This window comes from Dipodomys spectabilis, unplaced genomic scaffold, assembly GCF_019054845.1.
Source record: "Dipodomys spectabilis isolate Male_0828 unplaced genomic scaffold, ASM1905484v1 ptg000420l, whole genome shotgun sequence".
Taxonomy (NCBI): Eukaryota; Metazoa; Chordata; class Mammalia; order Rodentia; family Heteromyidae; genus Dipodomys; species Dipodomys spectabilis.
Genome location: NW_024871097.1, coordinates 3,538,132 through 3,559,991, shown reverse-complemented (window position 1 = coordinate 3,559,991; position 21,860 = coordinate 3,538,132). Strand labels below are relative to the sequence as shown.

General features: G+C 37.2%; 1 long non-coding RNA gene across 1 annotated transcript; it reads right to left on the bottom strand.

Moving 5' to 3' along the window:
- Positions 1-4,592: 4,592 nt before the first annotated feature.
- On the bottom strand, positions 4,593-20,537 carry LOC122097258. The gene is made up of 3 exons (XR_006145504.1): positions 20,527-20,537; positions 18,435-18,445; positions 4,593-4,673 (listed from the first exon to the last, which is right to left on the bottom strand). It is a non-coding gene; the product is annotated as an uncharacterized LOC122097258 (long non-coding RNA).
- Positions 20,538-21,860: the final 1,323 nt, after the last annotated feature.

Genomic DNA, 21,860 nt, shown 5'->3' with positions numbered 1-21,860 from the left:
TTAACCTGAAGAGATGAGACACAGCACCCAGTCCCAGAGTTCAGGCCCCATGACTAGCAAGAATAACAACAACAACAAAATAAAACAGAAATGGAGCTGTGGCTCAAGTGGTGGAGTGCTAGAAAGTGGATCAGGGAGAGCCCCCAGGCCCTGAGTTCAAGCTCCATGACCAACTAAACAAAAACAAAAACAGAAATGGAGCTGTGGTTCAAGAAGTAGAGTTCTAGAAAGTGAATCAGGAACAGGACCTGAGTTCAAGCACCACAATATACAATTGGATACTGGTATTTCCCATCTCCTAAGGTTGTCATGATTATTCAATGAACAGAATTTTTTGAGCATTTCCTATTGAAAAGAGGGGTTTTTAATGACCAGCAAGTGATTTATGATGCTGCAGAGCATGCAATGGATACCCTCTACTTCAGTGGAGAATTGAATGTTAATTTTGTGAGTCCAGAAGCCAAACTGATGAGCCAGATACATTTTTGGAAAATGGTTTCATATGGTAGACACAGTTTCCCACATGTCAGTTTGCTGTTCTGCTTCTAGTCAGAAGATCTCTAAGACTCATGAAAGGATTCAAGCTCTCTGTTAAACCATGCTGTAGCCATTTTAATTTTATTAATGGAATAAGTAATCTAGATATTGGTGGCTCATGCCTATTATCCTCGCTGCTTAGGAACCTGAGATCTGAGGATCATGATTTCAGACCAGCCCACGCAACAAAGTCCATGAGACTTGTCTCCAATTAAGCAGTGATAAACCCAGAAGAAGAGGTATGGGTTAATAGAGTATCTTTCCTAAGAAAAAGCTCTATTTAAGCTGTCCCTTATGTTGGGACATTGCCACCTACAATACTTCCAGATCATGTCTTCCTTTAGTGTGTTGGCCTATGGCTTGGCTTTCACTCCTGTGGATATAGGCTGTTTGGCCATCCACCTTGGGGGTGGAATGATCCGTTTATCGAAAATACTGCCCAGAAAAAACAACTATGATATAAACAATGTTTGACAAGTTGTTAAGTCCAAAGTTACAGTGGTAAGGATGATTATTGTTTAGCTTTTTTTCATTAAATAGTTAATTACTTTTTAAAGTTTATCTGCTTATTTAATGCTATGTAGGAAACCAAAAGTTAATATTTGGGTTTTTTGGTGAAATTTGAAACTAGGCAAGTAAAAGTACTCATTGTCCCCAAATTCAACATGTAAAAATATTGAAACATTGTTCATATGTTTTAGTCACCAGAAATTTGGGACAGGCATGGTAGCTCACACTTGAATTGCTAGCTGCAGAGAGGATTATTAGGATTTGAGGCTAGCCTAGGCGAACATTCACTTTATTGGATCTCAATCAATATCTGAACCAAAATCATTGTGCTTTTAATTTCATCTACTCAGAAAGGGTAAAGAGAAGGATTGTGATCCATTCTTGCCTGCTCATAAACAGAAAACCCTGCCATAAAAATGGCTAAAGCAGAGCTGGCCACAGGTGGTTCATGCCTGTACTTTTATTTACTCAGGAGGCTGAGGTCTGAAGATCACAGCTCAAAGCCAGTCTAGGCAGGAAAGTTTGTGAGACTCCTGCCTCCAATATACCAATAGAAAACCAGAAGTGGAATTGTGGCTCAAACAGTAGTGCACTCGCCTTTAGCTGAAGAGTGAAGGTACAGTGTCCTGGCCCAGAGTTCAAGCCACATGACTAACAAAACAGAAGTAACCAAAGCAAAAAGCGCAGGTGTATGGTTCACCTTGTAGAGCACCTACCTAAAATGCATGAAGCCCTGAGTTTAATTTCTAGGATAGAAAGGAGGAAAGGATGTGAAGGAATGGAATGAAGAAAATAAAGAAGGGAGGAGTTATGATATAATCAAATACTAGACTGACCTGAAGTATTAAAGGGATTACAAGTAGTTTATATAAAAACATACTGATTGTTTACTAAAAGGCAAATTTTAAAATGTGGAATTCAGGTTAAAATACATGTACAACTTTTGTTTTTCTATAAAACGATACTTATGTGCTCCTTTAGTTTAAAAGTAGTAAATGAGTTTAAAACAATACAAGAGTGGTTAGAATGAATAATTATTTCTTATCACTTTCTCTGCTACATCCACTACTTATAAAATCAAAACAATGTTGATCATTTTAATTATTAATTCATTCGTATAATCTTTCATCTTTAGTGTATAGTCTATTGTACACATCATTTAAATGTTTGAACTCTTTTTGTTGTTTGTTTGTCTTTTGTGGGTCATGGTTCCTAAACTCTTGGCCTGGGCACTATCCCTCAGCTCTTCAGCTCAGGGCTAGCACTCTACCACTTGAGCCACAGTGCCACTTCTGGCTTTTTCTGCTCATGTGGTACTGAGGAATTAAACCCAGAGGCTCGTACATGCAAGTCAAGAACTCTACCACTGAGCCACCTTCCCAGCACTGAACTCTTTTTTTTTTCCTTCAGATATGGGGCTTGAATACAGGGCATGGGTGCTGTCCCAGAGCTCCTTTGCTCAAGGTTAGGAGTATAGCATACCAGTTTAAAACACTGTGCCATTTCTTGTTTTTTAGGGATTAATTGGTAATAGGAGTCTCATGGGAACTTTTCTGCCCAGGCTGGCTTTGAACCACCATCCTCATTTCTCAGCCTCCTGAGAAGGTAGGATTACAGGCGTGAGCCACCTGCACACAGCTGCTCATTTTTTTCTTTTAATAGTTATACAAGTTTAGTTACACTCCGAATAAGTGCAAACTGAGATGCAAATTGGCTTTAAATAAACCATGAATTGAGGATGTTGAGATCACAAGTGATTGCAAATTCGTTTTTACTTATTTTTTTTTATGTGGTGCTTGAACTCAGGGCCTGGTTGCAGTCCCTGCTCTTTTGTGCTCAAGGCTATCACTCTACCAGTTTGAATCTCAGTGCTCCTTCTGGTTTCTTGGTAACCAGTTAATGAGATCATAGTCTCACAGACTATCTTACACAGGTTGTCTTTAAACCTCGATTATCAGATCTCAGCCACCTGAGTTGCTAAGATTACAGGCATGAGCCACTGGCACCAGCTTGTTAAAAAAAGAACGACAATTCATAAGCCAGGTAATTTGGCTCATGGCTGTAACCCAGAGGATGAGATCTGAAGATAATGATTTGAATCTAATGATGGTAAAACGTCTCTGTGATTCTTTTATCTCCAATAAACTGCACAAGAAAATCCAGAAGTGAAGATTTGGCTCAAGTGGTAGAGTGCACTCGAGCAAAAATAAAGCTCAGGAACAGCACTTAGATCCCGAGTTCAAGCTCCATTTCTGGCACACACACACACACACACACACACACACACACACACAAAACAAAAAGTAAATAGAAAATGTGAAGTAATCAAGGGAAAAAATTGAATATTGTAAGGATTTTGGGTTTAGAGGTATGACTCAGTTGGTAGGAAAAAAGCTAATGATTGAAACTATCAGGTACCAAGGACTTACAAAAACATGGTTATCTGCTCTTTATTTCCCTTTTCTCGTATGTTCTCATTTGGGAGCTCTCTTCTTTTTGAAAAAATATTGTTGTTTTAGCGGTGATATACAGCAAGGTTATCTTTCTGCATGTCAGGTAGCTAGTATATTTCCTTCCTTTTACATAGTCTAATCTGTTCCCCCATTCTGTTCCATTCCCTCCCTCCCATGTCGATCCACAAGTTGCATGGTTCACTTTCATCAATGTCCAGTAGAGCCAGTGGGCTCCGCGGCTGCAATTTTTCATCCACTTTCCACTGATTCTGTGCCCTTCTCCCATCTTCCATCAGATATGCATGCATATATAGTGTATATTGGGTAAAGGATACAGAGTCATCAGAAAATGAAAAGAGAAATTAAGAAAAGTTCCTTGTTTCTTTATCTTTACAATTCAATTAGTATATATATATATATATATGCATATATATATATACTGTTTTATATACATAAGAAGAGGTGCTTGTGTATTATAACTTGGTGATTTTCTACAAAAGCTTTCCCCTACTGTACTCACTGTACATGATGCCTAGAATCCTGTACAGTTTTCATATCCCATTGTGTTTTAAATCTAACTTCCACATAATCAGGAAGAAAATGTGCCATTTGTCTCTTTGATCTTGGCTTAACTTTATTAACATGATTTATTCTAGTTCCTTCCATTTCCCTGCAAATGACATTATTTTATTCTTTCTAATGTCTCTGTCTGTAAAATTTCATTGTATATAGATAGCATAATTATTGGATACATTCATTTATTGTGGGGCATCTGGGTGTGTACATATCTTGTCACTGTGAATTGAGCAGCAAGGAACATGGTTGTGCAAGTGTCCTTGCCATATTCTGGTTCATGATGCTCAGGGTAGATGCCTACAAGTGGTATGGCTGTAGGGAGGGTATTAGGGAAGGTCTGTGTTGTGATTTTTGAGCAACATTCAGACTGCTTTCCAGAGTTGCTGTATTAGTATACATTCCCACCAGCTGTGCAGTAGGATTCCTCTTTTCTCCACTTCCCCATCAGCATTTGTTGTCAGAATTCAGAATATTTGGGTAAGATTGTATCTCAGGATTGCTCTGATTTACATTTTCTTTATGGCGAGGGATGAGGAACCTTTCCTAATATGTTTCTTTCCCATTCTTTACTTTTTCTTCTGAGAAGTCTCTTCTTGGCTCCCCTGCCCATTTAGTAATTGGTTTATGAGGTTTTGGAGGGGTACTTTCCAGAGATCCATTTATACATTGAATATTAGCCCTATGTCTGATGTGTTGCAGGTAAATATCTTTTGCCAATTCCGTGGCTGTCTTTTTAGTTTAGTGGCTATGTCCTAGCCTGTGCAGAATTTTTTTTTCCTTTAATGTAGTCCCATTTGTTGGATCTATCTCCTATCTGTTCTGCCCCAGGAACTCTATTCAGGAAGTTCCTGCCTGTACATATAAGTTCTAATATCATCCCTATTATGTCTTACAGTAATTTGGCTGATTTTAAGGTAGTTAATCCATTTTTAGTTGATGTTAGTGAAAGCACAGATCCACTTCTAGTTTTCTGCATATGGCTGCCAAGTTGCCCCAACAGGAATATTTGAAGAAGCTGTGATTTGTGTATGTGTGTGTGTGTGTGTGCGTGCGTGTGTGTGTGTGTGTGTGTGTGTGTGTGTGTGTGGTCGGTCGTGAGGCTTGAACTCTGGGTCTCGGCGCTGTCCCTCAGCTATCAGCTGAAGGCTAGTGCTTGAGCCACAGTTCCGGTTTCCATTTTCTTGTGGTTAATTAGAGATAAGAGTCTCATGGACTTCCCTGTCCCTGCTGGCTTTGAACAATTATCCTCAGATCACAGCAGTTACATAAGCTAGGTAATGAGTATATTTCTTATCATCCTTTGTTTTTCCCTACCATCCCTTTCCTCCCATCACCAAAACTACACTCTCACCCCACCCCCGGCCTAAATTGTAAAGGTCATTTTTCCACATAGTGTATTGTGCATCTCATTATTACAATGGGTCAACCTATATCTCTATTTAAGCATTTTGTTTTTCCCTTCCCCTCCCCAAATTAGAAAAGTGTATATAAAAGTTGCAAGGCACCAACATCAAATAGAGTGAAAACAGGGGTTTTACGATGGGGGGAGGAACATACAAAGAAACAAAAAAAAATCACATGGTATATCGTGAATACGTTAGAAGCAATAGAAAGAAAAAAAAAAAACACTTCGGTCCCTATCTTGAGGTTCATTTCTCTTAACATCATCTTATTGGGTCATATGTACATAGCTTTTGAACTTTTCTGCTTGTCCCTCAGATCTCTGCTTGATGTATACTAGTTATTAGAAATGAGGGAAACCATGAGACCTATGTTTCTTTAGGCCTGACTTACTTCACTTAATATAATCTTTTCCATTGGTCTTCGGATCTTTTTTATTTTTTTGTATTTTTCTTTTTTTATTCTGAAAATACAGTAAAGAGGAGTTACAATTACATGGACAAGATAATGAATACATTTATTAACAAGCATTGTTGCCTGTTCTTTGTATCCCCTTTCCCATTCCTTCCCATTCTCCCCCCCACTCGCTACTACCCCCCACCCCACCAAAGTTGTAATGTTTGTTTTTCGACATAACTACTTGTACATCTCATTGTTGCAATGGTTATGCCTGTATCTCTAGTTAAATGATTTGTTTTTGCCCTTCCCCTCCACAAATTATACCACCATCAAATACAGTGAAAGCAGGAGTTATATCATTGGGGAAGGACATACAAAGCAACATAGAAATCATCTTATAAATATGTTAGAAACAATTTTTATACCGATAACAAGCTGTTTTTGTTATTGTGGCTCTTTAGTAGAACTTGAAGTCTCGTATAGTGGTACTGCCTGAATGGCTTATTTTGCCAAGAATTGCTTTGTCTGTTCCTGGTCTGTTTTTTTTTTTTCCCCATATGAACTTTTGGATTCTTTCATTTATCTGAGTAAAGTACATTATTGGGATTTTGATGGGGATTGCTTGGAATTTTATGTCAATTTTTTGCATTATGGCCATTTTCACAATATTCTACCTATCCATGAACATGGAAGGTCTTTGCATATTCTGATATACTCTTTGATTTCTTTCTTTAGATTTTTGCAATTTTTACATCTTTGGTTACGTTAATTACTATTTTTTGAAGCTTTTGCAAATGGTGTCATTTTCATTATTTCCCTTTCTGCTTGGATATTCTTTGCCCAAGGAATGGTTCAGTAACCATTTGTTGTTGTTTTGGGTCGTGGTGCTTGAACTTTGAGCTGGGCGCTGTCCCTCATCTCTTCACCTCAAGGCGAGCAAAAGCTCCACTTTCAGTTTTCTGGTGGTTAATTGGAGACTCATGGACTTCCCTGCCTGGATTGGCTTTGAACAACCATCCTCAGATCTCAGCCTCCTGAGTAGCTAGAATTACAGGCATGAGCCACTGGTGCCTGGCCAAGGCTACTGAATTTTATGGATTGATTTTGCATTCTGATACTTTGCCAAATATATTAATTAGCTGTAGGAGTTTGGGAGTTGAGCTTTTGGGTCCTCAAGTATAAGAAATGGTCATCAGCAAATACCGTTAGTTTAAATTTTGCGTACTCTGTGTGGCTCCTTTAATGTCCTTTTCTTTCCTTATTGGTCTGGCTAAGAATTCCAGTATAGATTGAAGAGGAGGGGAGTGAAGGGGCAGCTTTGCCTTGTTCCTGATTTTAAGGAAAATAGTTTTAGTTTTCCCCATTTAGTATGGCCTGTTGTCTATGGCTCTTAATGTTTTAAGGAATATTCCTTCTATTCCTTGTTTCTTCAGAGCTTTTAATGTCAATGCGTGGTCTTTTGTCAAAGGTTTGTTCTGCATCGACTGAGATGAGTATGTGGTTCTTGATATTGGCTCTACTGATGTGAATTATTGATTTGTATATATTAAATCAACCTTACATCTGTGGGATGAAGCCTACTTGATCATATTTTTATGACTTGTATTTGTTTCTGGGTTCTGTTGGCTAATATTTTATTGAGGAGTTTTGCATTTATGTTCATCAGAGAAATTGATCATTCATTCGCTTGTTTTGTTGGATCCTTACCTAGTTTTGGGATGAGTGTAATATTGGATTCATAGAATGAGTTTGGGTTTGCTCCCTATTGCGTCTATTTCACAGAAAAGCTTGAGGAGGTTAGTATTACTTCATCTTTAAAAGCCTTATAGTGGGCTTGGAAGATAGGTTAGTGGTAGAATGCTTGCCTAGTACACATGAAGCCATGTGTTCCATTCCTCAATGCCACATACACAGAAAAGCCAGAAATGGCATGGTTGCTCAAGTGATATAGCACTAGTACTAAAACTAGCCTCGAGCAAAAACAGCTTTGAGACAGGTTCAGACCCTGAGTTCAAGCCCTAAGACTGGACAAAATAAAATGTCTTATAGAATTGAGTAATGAATCCATCTGGTCTTGGACTCTTTCTTGTTGGAAGACTTCTGATTACTTTTATGTTATTCCTTTGTTTAGTTTGTTGGTATTTTCTTGGTTCAGTATAGGAAGTTTGTATGGGAAACTCTATTTATGGTCATGGGTCGCTGTCCCTCAGCTCTTCAGCTCAAGGCTAGTGCTCTACCACTTGAGCCATAGTGCCACTTCCAGCTTTCTCTGCTTATGTGGTGCTGAGGAATCGAACCCAGGGGCTCATGCATGCAAGGCAAACACGCTTGCACTGAGCCACCTTCCCAGCCCAGAAACTCCATTCTAGGTGCTGGCACCCAGACAAAGAGGTTTGTTGGGCTTTTTGAACTGATGATGGAAAAGTGGGATTGTATGACAACTATTTCAACAAATAAGAACTTGATAATGCTTATTTATTACTCAAATGACTGAGGAAAATATCAGCATGAATTCAATTTTGAGTTAATAAACATATATGCACATCATTATTATCTGAAAGACTTTCAAAAAATCTACCATGCTGACTAAGATTCAAAACTCAAAAATAAATAAATTTACTTATTTATTTTGGTGCCAATCCTACGACTGGAACTGAGGGTACAATGGTAAGCACTTACTACTTGATCAACCACTCCCATTCCAGGTTTTCATGGATAATTGGAAATAAAGATTATTAACAAATGTTCTGGCCCAGGATGGTTTTGAAAATCCACGCCCAGGTCTTAGCCTCCTAAGTAGCTAGGGTTATAGGTAATTGGCCTGTGATATTTATTTATTTATTTATTTATTTATACAACCAGACTTGAGACTTGAACTCATGTTCTGGGTCATTACCTGGACTTTTGTGTTCTAATACTTGAGACAGAGCTACAATTCCTGTTTTTTTATTTTTTTTTTTTTTTTTTTTTTTTTTTTTTTTTTTTTTTTTTTGGGTCCGGTCGTGGGGCCTGAACTCTGGGCCTGGGCGCTGTCCCTCAGCTCTTCAGCTCAAGGCTAGCGCTCTACCACTTGAGCCACAGCACCACTTCCGGCTTTTTTCTTTTTGCTTATGTGGTGCTGAGGAATCGAACCCAGGGCCTCAGGCATGCAAGGCAAGCGCTCTACCACTGAGCCACCTTCCCAGCCCAATTCCTGTTTTTTTAAAATAATTAATTGGATATAATTGTCTCCCTGAGTTTTCTCCTGGGTCTGGCTTTAAACCTAGATTATCTGATCTCAGCCTTCTTGCTAGTTAGTATCACAGGCCTTAGCCACTGCTGCCTTGCTCAGAAATTTATTTTTAAAATATCTTTTCATTGGGTTTTAGGGGGAAACAGAGAAATGTATACATTTCCTGAATTGTGAGCACCTTACAATACCTTAATAATAACAATAAATTATGTTTTTTTTTTCATTTTGTAGTAATTTGGCATTTGCAAACCACCAAAATGAACTCATTCTCTTTCAAAAACTATCATGCGATTATGAAGTTGAAAGTCACATATTAAGTTAGGTTATGGTGGCTCAAATCTTATCCTAGCTACTCAGGAGGCTATGTTCAAAGTTAGCCCAAACAAGAAATTCTGTGAATTTGTAGGCAGAGGCTAGGTCTTCCTCCTTTCTGATTACAGTGAGCACAGTCCTTCACGTACTTGGTTCTTAAAAATCATACTTAGGCCAGGCATTTGGTCACTCATGCTTGTAATTGTCACTGGCCAGGATACTGAGATCTGAAGATAAAGGTTCAAACCAGACCCTGCAAGGGTTAGAGTCTTATATTGAGCTAAGCATAAAAAGTTTGAAACAGAGTTGTGTTTCAGATAATAGAGTGCTATCCTTGAGTGACAAAACCAAGCAGGAGCAAGCAGACCTGAATTCAAGACCCAGTACTGGTAAATATATATATATATAATAAAATAAAATAAAACCACCAAAAAAGTGCCTTTGTTCTTTTTAAAATTTTTGACATTTTTTCCTTACTTTTTTATCTGTATGTTCCTATATAAACACACAGAAGTTTATGGAACAAAGTTAAATTTTAAGAATATTCTTCCATTATCGACCATTATACCTTCATTATACTTAAGAAAATTAATGATATTTTCATAATACTGTTATTATATCAAATACAGATACACATCTCTTTGTTTGAGACAGATATTATTCTTGCTATTTTTCAAATTAAATTTTCAAATTAATTTTTCATTAGGGTTCATTTCATGTTGTTATGTCTCTTTTTGTTTTTAGTACTCTAAAATATCATCCCAGCCAGGCATTGGTGGCTCATGCCTATAATCCTAGCTACTCAGGAGCTTAGATTTGAGGATCGTGATTCAAAGCCAGCCCAGGCAGGAAAGTTCGTAAGACTTTTTTCTCCAATAAACCACCAGAAAAGCGGAAGTGGTGGTTTGGGTCAAGTGGTAGAGCACTAGACTTGAGCATAATAGCTTAGGCACAGTGCCCAGCCCAGATTTCAAGCCCTATTCCACTCCCAAAATAAATAAGTAAATTAAAATAAAATAAAATAAAATAACATGCCACCCCAGTCTTTCCTTTTCACGATACTGCCCTTTAAGTCAAAATATTCTAAATTAGTTTTTAAATAAGATATTCTTTATATTTTACTCGCCTAGCTATTTCGTTAAGGTGGATTCTCATTCGTTTTCCTTTTTTGTTGGTTGTGGGGTTTGTACTCAGGTCCTGGATCCTGTCCTGAGCTTTTGTGCTCAAGGCTAGTGCTCTACCACTTTGAGTTACATTGCCACTTATGGTTTTCAGTGCTTAATTGGAAATAAGAATCTCATAGATTTTCTTCCCAGTCTCGTATTGAACCTTGATCCTCAGATCTCAGACTTCTGACAAGCTAGAAATACAGATGTGAGCCATTGGCTATGGACGCCGATTTGTTTTTCTTTTATTTAATTTTTTGTCAGTCTTAGTGCTGTCCCTGAGCTCTTCAGCTCAAGTCAAGTGCTCTATCATTTGAACCAATGCCCACTTTTGGTTTTCTGGTGGTTAATTGGAGATAAGAATCTCATTAGCTTTCCTACCTGTGCTAGCTCTGAACTGCAATCCTCAGATCTCAGCCTCACTAGTAGCTAGGATTACATGTGTGAGCCACCTGCACCCAGCTTCCCCATTTATTTTCTTATGGTGAGTTCTATCTGATTTCTCTACTTCTTGGATTTCCTACCAACTACAAAGTAGGCCTAGAGTTCCTCATCCATTACAGTAGTTCTTAGGTCCAAATGATGGCTGAGTGCAGGAATGGAGATGAGTCCAATATAAAATACAATGCTGTGTTGGTATTTAAGAAAACTAGCAATCACATGCTAGTGGTTCACATCTGTAATCCTAGCTACTCAGAATGCTGCTCTGAGGATTATGGTTTAAATACAAGATAATTTATGCTGAATTTCGATAAAAGCTCCTTTGGTGTTTTTAAATGTAGGCTTTTATTTATTTATTATTCTAGTTTTTCTTATTGTGACTACCAAAAAGCTGAGTGACTTCAATGGCTTCTATTGATGGCTGACTTTTGAGGTGCTTTAGAGACTTCATCAGAAGCCAGACATGTTATAATCAATTGAGTAGCCAGCCACAAAGCTGTAAGTGACAATACTTCAAGTAAGCAAAATTACATAAAACCAAACATTCACTCAGTTTCAATAGCCATATTTCAAATAAAAATAGAATTCAAGTTTCAGGGAATGTTAGTAAAGTTTTAATGCACTCATTCTATCTGTGTCCTCTGTCATACTGCTACAGCAGAATGGAATACTGACAGCTTACCATGTGGCTCCCAATGTCTGGACATACTTACTCTGATCTTTACAGAAAATGTTTGCCTGACCTTTTTCCCTAGTGAACATCATTTATTATGCAGAGCTACCCTCTTTTCTATATGCAGTTATCTCTCTCCTTTCCTCCTTCCTTCTCTCTTCCCTCCCCCAATCGCTTCCACAATCCCTCCCTTTCCTTGTTTTAGGGATAAAACTCATGCATGTTAAGCTGCTAAGCTGAATCCCAGTCCTGTGTATGATTTTGTTTTTGGTGAGGGTATAGCTTTCCAGGGGCTTAAACTTTGATCCAGGACACTTTCTCTGACCTATTATCCTCAAGGTTAGTGCTCTGCCACTTCAAACATAGCTTCACTTTTGTGTTTTTGATGGTTAATTGGAGATAAGAGTCTCACTGGTTTTCCTTCTTGGGCTGCGTTGGAACCACGATATTATAAGCTTGTGATTACAGGAATGAGAATTGGCATCCACCTTACATTTTTTTAAGTTTTCAAGTAGAACCTATATCCAAACGAATTCTATACCTTTTTTTAATTTAAAAAAGGACAAGTATGGGAACCATTCCAGAAAAGTAAACAACTTAAAACAGTGTAAATTTAAATAATTCTGTAAATATGTTAGAAACAATGGCAAGAAAGAAAAAAAATTTGAATACTTATCTTGGGGTGCATTTCACCTAACATCAACTTATCTGACCTTTTCTGCATATGTCTCAGACACATCTTAGTTATGGCAAATAAGGGAAACCATGGGACCTATGTTTCTTTGCACCTGGACTACTTCACTTAATATAATTTTTTCAAAGTCTTTCCATTTCCAAACAAAGAGGCAATGTCATTCTTTCTGATGGAAGCATAGAACTCCATTGTGTATATATACCACATTTTCTTGATCCATTCATCAAATAATTCTGTATCATCACAAAATTGCTAAATAATTTTATTACTAAAATATTATACGGTGAATTTTCAGGACTAACACTAATAATGTAAATGGGGAAATGATATTGCTTTATTTTTAGGCATCCAATCCAGATACTTTATTCTATGTCTTAGCTGAAGAAAATCTGGGTCATTGTATACAATGATTCCTATCAATTTGTGAGGTACATAAAAATAATGACAGAGCTGGTTTAGTCATTGATTTTAGAGTTCTAAAACGATACCTACAAGATACTCTGTATTTTAAGTCATATAGTATAGCGATTTTGTCTAAAGCATGCTTTACTGACACACATCACTAGAAAAAATTTCCTTAAAAAGATAGTCAATTTGGAAAATCAGTCTATACTCAAATCTTGTCAAATTAAGAATATATCTGAATAGTGATGATATATGGCTAAGCAATAACTTAAAATAATTATCACTGTCCTGACAGGTAGGATTAGTAGCTTCTTAAATTTCTAGTTGTCATAGTATTTATACTTTAGTAATGCTACAGCTGTATTAGAATACTTGGTAATTTTGAAATAGGCTGCCTCCAGGGACAGATAAGCAAGACACCAGTGGCTCACACCTATAATCCTAGCTACTCAGGAGGCTGAGATCTGAGGATCGCCATTCAAATCCAGCCCAGGCAGGGAAGTTTGTGAGACTATTATCTCCAACAGACCTCTAAGAAAACAAGAAGTAAACCAGAAGTGGTGTTGTGGTTCAAGTGGTAGAGCACTAGCCTTAAGCTGAAGAGCTGAGGGACAGCACCCAGGCCTAGAGTCCAAGTCCCATGACCGATAAAACAAACCAAAACAATACAAAACAAAACAATCCCACACTGGTTGAGAACTGACTATGTTTTCTAGATAAGGTATATTTAGGGCTAGTTTTTCTATATTTTGGCTTACTTCATATATTAAATATTTTTTTCCAATCAACTGAAGAAGGTTCTGAAATGATTTTTAAAAGAATAAATGAGTTTGTAGTAAAATCATTTTCGTAAAACATTGTTTATTTTCACTATTGCTTTTTAACTTTTAAATCTTCCTCTGTTCTGCACCACCTTCCACTCCAAAGACGTCCACAGATTTCCAGGGTGTACCATAAGAAGTCTGTGTACACTTTAGCCTGGGGTTCACCAGTGCCTCCCATTTCATTTGGTAAGGCTATGCAACATTCTTTAACAAATATGTAGGGTGTTTCTTTCCCTTTAATCCGAATGCATTTAAATTAGAAGAAGTTAAAAAAGTTCTAATTCAGTGACTGCACTTGTGTTTTGCTGTGTACCCAGAGATCGATGGAAGAAGTAGTAGCATGTGATAATGGAGCATCTAGGAGTTACTATTTACCTGTAAGTAAGCTCCGCTAAACTCTAAAGCACTGGTAGGGCAGATATTTTTCATTTTACACATGATTCTTTTTAGTGTCCTGACCTTTGATTAATACATTTGGTCGCTTTTTCTCTTCTAGCCAGTGTAAACGTCTTTGTTATTTTTTTATTGTGAAAATACTGTACAGAGGGTTTACAATTGCATAGGCAAGGTAATGAGTACATATCAAGCATTGTTACCTCTTCTTTTGTTTTCCACTTCCCATCCCTTCCCATCTCCCCATTCTGCCTTACACTCCCGCATCCACCCCTTCCCCCGCCAAAGTTGTAAAGTTCGGTTTTTGACATAACGTCTTGTACATATCAAAGAAATAAGTCAAGCAGAGTATCAGTAGCTCATGCCTATAATCCTAGCAACTCAGGAAGCTAAGATCTGAGCATCATGGATCATGGTTTAAAACCAGCCTAGGTAAGAAAATCTATGTGCTTCTTATTTCTGGTAAAATTATGGTATTTCTTTATTACAATGAAACATCTTAAACATCTATAGTTCTTTTCTTAGCTAGAGGAGCTAGATTATTAAGTCATCAAAACTTAATCAGTTAGTTTTTTCCAGCAATATAAGAATTGCTGTATATATGAGGGAAATACATGCTTTAGAAATGTTATAGTTGCTAGGCACTGGGGCCTCATGCCTCTAACGCTAGCCACTCAGAAGGGTGAAATCTGAGGATCATGCTTCAAAGCTAGCTTGGGCAGTAAAGTCCATGAGACTTTTATCTCTAGTTTACCACAAGATACCTGGAAGTGGTATTGTGGCTTACATAGTAGAGCACTAGTCTTGGGCTGAAGAGCTGAGGGACAATGCCTAGGCACAGAGGTGAAGTCCTATAACCAACAAAAAAAATCTTATTGTTTAGTCATAGCAATTTTTGCAGTTCTGTATATTAAAATACCCAAAGGGTAGAATATATATTTGTGTGTGTGTGTGTGTGTGTGTGTGTGTGTGTGTGTGTGTGTGTGTGTGTGGCCTTAGTGGAACTTGACCTCAGTGGGCTCCCTAATTTTTTTCCAACCAAGCCTGGTACTCTACCCCTTGAGCTACACTTCCACTTCTGGTGTTTTTGCAGCTTAATTGGAGATGGGTCTCAGGATTGAGTTTCCTGCCCATGCTAGCTTTAAATTTCTATCCTCAGATGTCAGCCTTCTGAGTAGTAAGGATCACAGGCATGGATTTCTGGTTCCCAGCTTAGAATGCTGATTGGTTTTCTTGTAAATGAGAAAATTAAAGCTTGGTTTGCTAAAATTTTAGATTTTTTATAAAAATTGAAATAACTATTTTAGAAAGTCTTAAAAGTTTTAAAACATACTTTTAAATAAAGGGAATGCTCAAAGACTGGTTAATTTATGAGCAATGAAATTTTATTTGGCTTACGGTATTAGAAATTTCAAGAGCATTGCGTTCACATATGTGACTGAGGTATTTTTTCTGTCTCTCCCCATGAAGGAAGGTAGAAAGGAAAAATAGCATAAATGAGAGACTGAGAGGATAAGATGGAACTGATTTTGCAATAGGATCATTTTCATAATGAAGTCATCTGTCTATGAGGGCAGCATTCTCCTCCATGATCATCTCTTAAAGATTCTACCCCTTTTGTTCTGTTCTTTTCTTTTTTCTGGATATAGGGTGAGAATTCAGGGCCTGGATGTTGTCCCTGAGCTCTTTTGCTCAAAGCTAGTACTCTACAACTTAGAGCCACAGTCCACTTCTGAGAATGCCTGGGCACTGATGTCTCACACCTATAATCCAAGAGACTCTTATCTCCAATTAATCACAGAAAAATCTGGAAGTGGCACTGTGATTCAAGTGGTGGAGCACAAACTTTGAATAAAAGCAGCTCAAAACCCAGGACCAGAAAAAAAGAAGAGAATGCTAGACAGATACCTTGAAGGAAAATATAGGAATGTCTAGAAATAAAGCAAGGCTTTCAAAAAGCAGTGATGATTAGGCTATGATCTAATATATTAGATATGAATTATCTGACTTAATACTGAAGCTGTCTAAAATCTTAGACTCTTTTCCCAAAATAACAAACAAAATTGAAATAAAAAAGGCTTTGATATCAAATAAGATATGATTTTAAAAGTATGAGTCTTTATATATTGGCTGATAAACCTGCATGACCAAAATAATTAATTTCAGGGGATGTGGAGTATGGGTTACAATTCTCAATTTTTGCTTTAGGAACAATGTCTTTTCAGATTCCAGCTTTGATGTCCCAGAAAAAATGTTTAAAGTAATCATTTTCTGTCATAGAAATTATCACAGAATTAAGAATATCTCTTTTAATCTCTCTCCAACTGTGCAGAGCATCGTAAGGATAGTTTATTCCAGTGTATTAGATTACTTCAGATTTTTATTTTTTAATTTTCCTAGTGTTATAGTCATACTCTAAAATCAAATCCTTAAGATGTTGTAAGCATTTTTTGTGCTACAGGAGTAGGACACAGAGTTTGCTTCACTTTATACAGCTGTGGAGGGGAAGGGATTGTCCTACATCATAACTTTTGAACGCTTAGTGGTGAGGTCTTTGACATCAACATTCACATCAGGGACACCAATTCAACCAAAGTGAGTTGCTGTGATCTGAATTCTCCCCTCCCCTTCCTCTGTTGCCATTTTGCAAGCTACATTTCCCATGTGATACCCTCCATTCTAGCCAGACTACTTAAGTTTTGTTGAAACGCTATGAGTGAATGAATGTGTTATCTTATGGTACTTTATCATTGAGTGACATGAACAAATTAAACGCAATAGAAATCAGTCCTCAACTGCAGTGATATATGAAGAGATTTCATATCTTAAAAATAAAGGTTTCTTTTATGCCAAGTACTTTAACTTGAACCAAAATTATGTCATGGCAAGTAGAAACTAACACAGGGGTTTTAAATCCAACCAATAAGTTTCTGCACATGACAACATACAGTGAGCTAGCCTCATTTCCAGATTTAATAATTTTTTGACCATATGAAAATTCTTCATTATGATTAAAATTTTAATCTATTTTTAAAAATAAAAAATAATTTAAATTCCCATATTTGCATCCCATTAGGAAGCTGAGGTGAGGACCAGAAACACTCAGAACTGAATTTATGTCACAGATTTTTTTATGTGTGCTAGTCTTCTTTTTGTTGGTTTTGTTTTGGTTTTACTTTAGGCTAGTGCTCTACCACTTGCCATAGATCTACTTTCAAATGTCATTTTTTTCTAGTGGAGGTATAGAATTCCATTGTGGATATATACCACATTTTCGTCATCCGTTCATCTACTGAGGGGCATCTGGGTTGGTTCCATATCTTAGCTATTGTAAATAATGCTGCAATAAACACAGTTGTGCTGGTAGCTTTAGTATGGTCTTGTTTGTTTTAATTTGGTTAAATGCCCAAAAGTGGGATTGCTGGGTCATAGAGGAGCTCTATGTGGAGTCTCTTGAGGAACTTCCATACTACTTTCCAAAGTGATTGAACAAGATTACACTCCCACCAACAATGCAGTAGGGTTCCCTCCTGGTCACATCCCCTCCAGCATTTGCTGCTATTAGAGTTCTTGATTATAGCCATTCTAACTTAGGGGATGTGGTATCTAAATGTTATTTTGATTTGCATTTCTTTTTATGGCTAGAGAGGTTGAGCATATCTTCATGAGTCTATTGGCCATTTGTATTTCCTCTTCAGAGAAGTTTCTCTTTAAGTCTTTAGCCCACTAATTTATTGGGCAGTTGTTTCTTTGATGATTTGTTGTAAAATGAAAATTACTGTTATGAAATGGTAGCCATTCTATACAACACATTAACAATATCATAAAATTATTATTATTATTAGGAGGAGAAGTAGTAGTAGTTTGTATGGGGCTTGAACTCTGGGCCTGGACATTTTCCCTGCACTCAAGGCAAGTACTCTTCCATTTGAGCCACAGTGTCACTTCTGGTTTTCCAATGGTTAATTAGAGATAAGGATCTCATGTAGTTATGGGAAGTTGGCACAGTGGTAGTGTTTGCCTGGCATGCATGAGGCCCTGGGTTCGATTTCTCAGCACCACATAAGCAGAAAAAGCCGGAAGTGGCACTATGGCTCAAGTGGTAGGTCTCTTGCCTTGAGTTGAGGAGCTGAGGGACAGAGCCCAGGCCCGGAATTCAAGCCCGGGTCTGGCAAAAAATAGTTTCATGGACTTTCTTGCCAGTGCTGGCTTTGAACTATGATCTTTAGATCTTAGCCTTCTTAGTAGCTTGGATTACAGCCATGAGCCACCAGTGCCAAGCTAAAATTATTTTTAAACCATAATTAAACTTTCTTTTTTCATAATGTGGAAATTGCTATGTATAATGCTTGTTGTGGAGCCTGATGGATGGTCTCTTGTTCCAAAAATGCAGTTGTTTCTGTGCCCAATTTAAAAACTTTATTTTGTCCTGGATTCAGTAACTTCCCATTCTGAGATTTGGTTTTTAGTTCTTTTAGACATTATTATTTCAAAAATTATATTTGTTTTACTTTAAAATTCACGCATGCCAAAATGGTTAATGTAGAAAGTTGCTAGTCCCCAGTGGCTCATGTTTTTAATCCTAGTTGCAAGGGAGTCTGAAATTTGTAGGTTCTCATTTAAAGCTTGCTGGTCAAAAACTTTGAGACACAATTATATCTGATTAACCAAACAAAATCCAAAAATAGAGATGTGACTCAAGGGGTAGAGTAATAACCTTGAACAAAAACACTAAAATTACTGAGAAGACTAGTTCAAACTCCATTTCTCACTTATGGCAAAGTGCATGCATGCACACACACACACACACACACACACACACACACACACACACACACACACACACACACACATACAGACACACACACAAAAAACACATTTCTCTTATAATCTCATCCTTTAGTAGTAATCAATGGTATAAACAACACCAATTTTCTGCAACTTTTTCAGATATTAACCTAAATATATACATATGATAATATGTAGTTTTACATTTCTGTGTACTAATGTAAGAGAACATTCTGCTTCATTTGATGTGGAAGTCAAGGAATTGTTTTGTCCTTAACCTATCCTTTACCCTGAGGGTTCTTTCCTATACATTCAAACCTAAAAACTAAGGAAACATCAAATTCTGTCTTCCTTTGGCCAGTTATGGACATGTTCTCCCTCCCTTCATGTCATCAGCTCTGTGCTCTAGAAGCCATTTTGCTTCTTCCAAACCCTTACGGTAAGTCTGGATTTTATACTTAGAAAAAAAGAAAGGTTGTGAAAACTATAGCATCCCTGTAAATCATCTTAAAAATAAAAAGAAATTAAAAAGGATGCCAGACCTGGAATTTCAATAAAAATCTGATAACTGCTAAAGCTAAGAGGATAAACATTGTAATTTATGGCTATTCAATATGGATGCAGAGGACTTTTATTCATCTACAAGGAGATATCAATCAATTTTTCAATATGGTGATAACATTGTATAGGTTCACACACCACTATTGGGTATGGATGCTCCAAATCACTTGGATATATAAACTTTAATTGTTTCTTTTTTCATCTTCTCATAAAAAAAGAAACGTAGTGATAAAATATTTTTACACATTTCATTCTGATTTTCTTTTTTGCCAGTGTAGGGGCTTGAACTTAAGGTCTGCACACTGTCCCTGAGCTTCTTTCACTGAAGGCTTCCACTCTACGACTTGAGCCCCAGCTTGGTTAACAGCTTTTTTAGTTTATGTGTTACTGAGGAATCAAACCCAGGACTTCAGGGTAGAGCCCCAGTGGGAGCAAAGCAGGAATGGAAGACAAAAGCTACATTCAAGAGATGCTGGAGGCAATGACTCAAGAATTAAAGCTAGAAATAGACCAGAAATGTAAAGAACACTGGGTCAAAATATCAAAAGAGATGCAGGATATCAAACAGGAGATGCATGCGAAAATAGAGGCAGCACACACTTCACTAAGAGGTGAGATTAGTGTAAAAATAGAGGCAGTACACACCTCATTAAGAGGGGAGATCAGTAGTTTGAGAACAAACATCGAATGCATAAATGAGTCCATTTCCTCCATGCAAACCACAATGGAAGCCATAGATAACAGAGTGAACGAATTGGAATTTAGTGTCAGATCCAAAAGACAGAATACACCAACTAGACCAAAAAATGACAGATATGGAAAAATCACTTAAATTATGCCAAAGGAAATCCAAGACCAAGTGGATAGTGCCAAGAAATTTAACCTTTGTATAATTGGAGTTCACAAAGTTGGGGAATATCAAAGCAAGGGACTGCAACAACTATTCACCAAGATAATCGGTGAAAATTTCCACCATCTCAAAAAAGAATATCTTACCTACATAACAGAAGCATATAGAACACCAAAGATGCAAGATCCCAGGAGAATCACTCCTAGACATATTATAGTAAAAATGATAGATCTGAATAATAAGAAAACAATTTTGCATGCAGAAAAAATGTAGAAGGAGCTATAATAGAATGGGAAAAAAATTAGAATCACTGTAGATCTCTCCACAAAGACACTGAATGAAAGAAAGGCCTGGGAAAGTACCATGGGCCCTGAAAGGCAATAACTGCCAACCCAGGCTGATATACCTGGCAAAGCTATCATTCACATTTGCTAGAGAACAGAAAAATGTTAATAGCAAAGTAAAACTAAATGAATACATAAACATTAAGCCAGCATTACAAAGAATACTAATAAAGGGAAACACAACCTAAAGAAAGCAACCAGGAACAGGGACCCGCACCCAGATAGGCATTAATAGAAGTCTAACTGAGCAAGCACAGGAGGAAAGGTAAGAAGAAAAACTGAGGAAAACAGGAATGACAGGGACCACAGTGCATCTTTCCATACTATCTCTTAATATTAATGGTCTAAATTCACCAATCAAAAGAAAAAGAACTGCAGATTGGATAGAAAAAAAAAAAAACATGACCCATCCACCTATTGCCTTCAGGAGACCCAATTCTCAGCCGAACATACAAAGAAACTCAGAGTGAAGGGTTTGAAAAGGATCTACCAATCAAATGCCCCCAGTAAGAAAGCAGGTGTAGCAATCCTGATATCGGACAAAATAAACTTTTCACTAAAATCAATAGAAAAAGACAAGGAAGGACACTACATATTAAAACAGGGAACAATCCAAGAGGAGGATATTACCATTATTAACTTATATTCCCCAAACATTGGCAGACCCAAATATGTTAAGCAAATACTCTCAAATTTACAGAATAAAGTAGATCCTAACACAATAATACTAGGAGACTTTAACACCCCACTCTCACCAAAGGACAAGTCTACCAACCAGAGGATTGGCATAGAAGCTACTGAATTAAATGAGGATATACTTCAAGCAGAACTGACATCTATCAAGTATTTCCCCTAAAACAAGACAGTACACATTCTTCTCAGGAGCTCTAGGAACTTTATTCAAAATAGACCATAACATAATTCATGCAAGGAACTCAAGCAAATAGAAGGGGATTGAAATAATCCCCTGTATCTTAGCTGACCACAGTGGAATCAATCTAGTTCCTAAAAACAAAGCATACCGCAGAAATTACTCAAATACATGGAATTGAACAGCACACTTCTAAGTAATACCTGGAAAACAGTAGAGATTAAAGAAATAATTAAAAAATTCCTACAACTCAGTGACAATGAAAACACATCACAAAGAAACTTGTGGGACACAGCAAAAGCAGTCCTGAGGGGTAAATTTATTACCCTCAGTGCCCCCATCAAGAAAATAGAGACAGACCAAGTATATAATCTCATGTTGCAATTAAAACAGCTAGAAAAACATGAAAAAATGGAATCTAAAGTTACTA